The sequence below is a fragment of the Conger conger genome, chromosome 5, assembly GCF_963514075.1.
Source record: "Conger conger chromosome 5, fConCon1.1, whole genome shotgun sequence".
In the NCBI taxonomy this organism is placed as follows: Eukaryota; Metazoa; Chordata; class Actinopteri; order Anguilliformes; family Congridae; genus Conger; species Conger conger.
In genome coordinates this window covers 61,168,623-61,173,681 of record NC_083764.1, presented here as the reverse complement: position 1 = coordinate 61,173,681, position 5,059 = coordinate 61,168,623, and the positions used below count along the sequence as shown (strand labels likewise).

At 47.2% G+C, this 5,059-nt stretch overlaps 1 pseudogene; it reads right to left on the bottom strand.

Moving 5' to 3' along the window:
- The window catches only part of LOC133129038 (segment polarity protein dishevelled homolog DVL-3-like), a 34,408-nt pseudogene extending 29,944 nt beyond the window's left edge, over window positions 1–4,464 (bottom strand).
- Between the last annotated feature and the right edge of the window lie 595 nt (window positions 4,465–5,059).

The window sequence follows — 5,059 nt, the reverse complement described above, 5'->3', positions numbered from 1 at the left end:
CGTCATGGTTTTGGATTCACATACTTTTTGTACACTTTACTGAGCTTGCCTGGTTTATTGGAACCTGTGAAAACCTCACGTTCTGGTCCTCTTGGTTGGCTCAACTGCACCAGGCAAGATCAACCACGCACAGAAAAGTATAGAAATATAAAACAATTATGTATTTGACCCGGGTCTGCTGTGAGGAAGGAATGCACAGCAGTGGGGGGTGGGGTAGTGGTGACGGAAATTGGCTTATACCTCGAGAGGTTGCAGGTTCAAATCTCAGGGCAGGGGAACTCCCCCCTTCAGCATAGTGCTTTACCTGCACTGCTCCAGTGAAACATCCTACCATGTAAATGGTCAAAAGTCTGAATGAATGAATGAATGAATGAATGAATAAATAAATAAATAAATAATAGGCACCACGGATGGTGCAGTGGGTAGCACTGCCACCTCACAGCAAGGAGGTCCTGCGTTCGAATCCCCGTCGGCCGGGGCCTCTCTGTGTGGAGTTTGCATGTTCTCCCCGTGTTCACGTGGGTTTCCTCCAGGTACTCTGGTTTCCTCCCACAGTCCAAAGACATGCAGGTTAGGCTGATCGGAGAGTCTAAATTGCCCGTGGGTATGAGTGTGTGAGTGAATGGTGTGTGTGCCCTGCGATGGACTGGCGACCTGTCCAGGGTGTATTCCTGCCTTTCACCCAATGTATGCTGGGATAGGCTCCAGCCCCCCAACCATCCCGTTTAGGATAAGCGGGTTAAGATAATGGATGGATGGATAATAATAATAATAATAATAATAATAATAATAATAATGATAACTCTTCCACCATGTGTCACTTAAGTGCTTCTGCTAAAGCAATTAAAAGAGCAATGATTAACACAACCGGTGTGAGGCACAGCCCAAACCAAAGTCTGTCAGTGATAATGATTTTTACGACAGTGGAGAATGTTGCATTCGGCGCGTCAGCCATAACAGCAGGAAGTCGGTTATTCCCAGGCAAGCCCACGAGCTCTGGGGCATTCCTGTCCTCACGTTAGCGATGCAACAGAATTCAAATTGGACAGGGTTACGGACCACGGAGACTGTTGCACGGCAACAAGAGGACCTGTGTGGAACATGCAACTGTTCTTAAAGGATTGTGTTTTTTTTTTTCAAGGTGAGCGGACAGTCCACCCTCCTGATGTATTTTGAGGGAAGCAGAGAGGGTCACGGAACAGAGCGGGGGGAGTCAAACCCATGAACACATGGGGGGAAGGGGGGTCTGTACAGGGGTCGAGAGCTAGCTGCCCTATGGAGCTACATAGCTACATGGTAAATGGTAAATGGTTGGCATTTATATAGCGCCTTTATCCAAGGCGCTGTACAATTGATGCTTCTCATTCACCTCTTCATACACACATTGACACACCAACGGCGATTGGCTGCCATGCAAGGCGCCGACCAGCTCGTCAGGAGCATTTGGGGGTTAGGTGTCTTGCTCAGGGACACTTCCGACACAGCCCGGGCGGGGGATCGAACCGGCAACCCTCCGACTGCCAGACGACTGCTCTTACTGCCTGAGCCATGTCGCCCCCTAAATGGAGAAATTTAGAAAGCTACATAAATTGAGAAAGCTACATGCTTTACATGCTTACAAAAATATCCTATTGTTGTGTGAAAGTCCTACACACGGCTGTTTTTTGTGATAACACTGTCAAGAGTGTGGGTGCATGTGTGTGACGTGTGTTTGTGTGTGTGTGTGTGTGCAATGCCTGTGTATGTGTGTGTGTTATTGCATGAGACAGTGTGTGTGTGCATGCTTGTGGAAAAGTGCGTGTTTGCATGTGCACAAAGTAAAATACCCAGTGTTAATTTAACTCTAACAGAGTACATACAGATCAATAGTAATACGTACTCTGTGAGAGTTGATCTTTCATTTTATTGTGCAGACTCTACTGCCTACAAAAGCAGGTGCGGTTTAAGCTATTTTTTATTATTTGTAGCAGATTCTGGTGTTACCAAGGTGACACGGTGGTGTAGTGGGAACTAGATTGCATTATTAACCCATACTATTTCCATTTAAATCAATGTTACATTACGTTACACGTGTCGTACATTATACACACGTTGACATGCCATGCGTTTCACCTCGGACAAGGGCGTGCCCGAAGCAACCTATAGTTGAAAAAATACAGACTACAGAAACGTAGATGCGGGAAATAGCTAAATCTTGTACCACTCTTGTGAGACAGTTTTCGATGATCACGTAATCATAGTGTAATAGCCATGTACGCAGTGACCATGCCATCATGCTGATCTAATGCGTTGCGTCACAATACATGGCGACCACTCTATTCGGTCATCCCCGCGGTTACCGGAATAATGCGGCGTCCCACCGTTAACACGGCTACGTATGGATTTGACAGGGCAGCGGCACATGCGCAGAGAACATAGCTGCGACGAGCACAGCCCTGCCTCTCAAACCTTAGCCTTGCGCGCGGGCGCGTGTGTGTGTGTGTGTGTGTGTGTGTGTGTGTGTGTGTGTGTGTGTGTGTGTGTGTGTGGAATTTGGGAGATGAATGCCTTGCCAACAACAGCAAACCCGCCGCTTTGTATGGATTTGCATTTAAAGAGGGAGAGAGGCGGAGAGGGAGGCGACTCTGAAAGTTAACCGTAATTCACAGTCTGCGGCTCCGGCTCCGGCCTACATCTGCTCATTGTATCAGCGGACAGCGTGCTGTATTCCCCGGCGATGTGCCGTTTCCAACTCCGGCATTCCAGGTGCTCTAGAGAGTTCCTCCCCGCCGCTCCAGCAACACACAGCCAAGCGAGAGCAGTGTTAAGCGCAAAGTGTGTGTGAGAAAACGAACAGGACAAAAGGAGACGTGTTCCTTTCTTTCTTTTTGACAACAAAAGAAGCCAGTCCGTCAACTAACCCCCCTCCCATTCGGTCTCTATCCGCCATTTTCACCTTTTCCCTCTGATATTCCCAGATAAGTATCGCCTTGTTAGTGAAGTTGTTCGGAGTTCGAAACATTATTCGAAAGGAGGACGGGGCAAAATGTGACAAGAGTCGGCGTTGCGGGGGACAATGGCACGTCAATCAAGACCGCAAAAAGGGTGACCGCCGCGCGCGTCTCGCGGAAAGGACGTGTCACGAATCCCGTCTTAATGTAAAGCACGAGCCTTGCTCACTTATGACTAGTCATCTTTGTTTTTCTCTTCTTCAAAGACAAGCGATGATGTCACAACATTCACCCCCCGCTGAACATATGGCGAGCTTTGCATTATTGTAATGACCTGCACCCCCGTCACTCTTTAGTCCCAAAACATCAGCGGTTTAGTTGACCTTGGACACCCTATAAAATGCCTCCACCCCCTTTTAAGAACGAAAACAAACCTTCCGACATTACCGAGACTCTCCTTCTAAAATTCTGAGTACTTCCAAAGCAAACTGAAGCACACTTCTCCCCCTCCCATCCCCTTCCCCGACGCTGCCAATAGCCTTATATAGGAGCCGTCCATTTCCAAGATGGACGCAGTTAGGACTGTGAAAAAGAACTGGCTTCCATGACACTTTAAACGATTTCTGTGAGTAGCAAAGCGCCCAAGACTTTCTCGAAACACACCTCCGATTCAACCCCCGCTGCCCGTACGAACAGTGTGTCCCCAAACTCCAAACCAGGACCAAAGGAGGATGGGGTCGGAAACACCAGAAAGAAGTAGGCTAGCTTGCTAGCCGACTAGCCTCGTCTAATAGCGAAAAGAAAATATAAAAGTAAATCAACGGCTTGGTAAAATTAAAACCAAACACGTCTGTAACATCCGTAAAACGTGTAAAAAAAATATGTTCGCCGTATTGATCCTCAAACTTACCCAAAGTCATCATCCATAGATTTGAAGAAAAACTTGTAGTTCGGTTTATTGAGGACATTTTTGAAGTCCGCGAGAGTGACCCTGTCCGCTGCGATGGGCAGTTTGACCAGGTACGGAGTCTCCTGGTCGTCGAGGTGGTAGATGACTTTAGTCTCCCCCATTGCGGGTCGCTGGGGAGATAACGGCCGAGCGCATCCAGCCCTGGGTCGCTCTAGCTGCCTCCTCGGCGCCGGTTTGCTCGTTCTCTTCAAACAGATACGGTCGGGTGTTAATCCTTTGCCCTGGTTACGCCGAAGACAGTCCGGACTATCGTCACGACCAGAACGTGACCACTATCAATACGACCGATCAGCTACGGCCCAGTTTTCCCGAAAATGCAACGATATCTTTCAAAATAGCCAGTTGGCCATTACGACTTAACATGGGTAAGCTAAAGTTGTTCTCGGAGGAGCGCTCGCCCGATCTTTCTCTACCAGCTGTGCGCCGATGTGTGTGAACAAAACCTGCCCTCTCGATATTCCAGCTTACTCCCTCTGCAGGAGGAGGAGAAAACGGACGAGGAAAAAAGGAGAAAAGGAAAAAAAAGAGATTGAGAAGGAATTTCAAGGGAACGGTGCTCCAGATCGCGGCTACGTCCCAAGTTTCCGGGTGACGTTAATTCGCAAATAAAGAGCTTTTCTCCTCCATTTGCTGTGCTCGAACAATTTATTCAGTCTCAGAATACAAATGTACGCGTAGTCCTACACTTGTTGGAATACACATACGTAACCTATTTAGTTGCTTTATTGGTTCAACCATTCTCTTGATAATCAAGCTGATTTAAGATTTTTATGGTTACATTTTGAGAATGTGTATTGATAGATCGATAGTCTACAGCAAGTCTAGAACAGTGAAACAATGCAGTTTGTGGAGAGAGATAAGTAACAAATATCTGGTGACACGATCTAATTACTTGGTTATAAACGCTTAATAAATCATTAATAAAACAGCGTGGACGTATATTCCAACATGAAACGCAGGATATGACATTATACCATCTGTTCTTAATGCGGATAACAGGGTCGTCATAAAATTTCACTTGGGTTTCCAGTACGCATAGGTGGTTGTCTGCTTCTGACTTAATCACACGTTGGGATCAGTCAACGCATTGGAGTGAGTACATAAACGTGGGTCTGGAACGCCCTCTTGTGGCCCTTGTCGACTCTGCACCTGTGACACC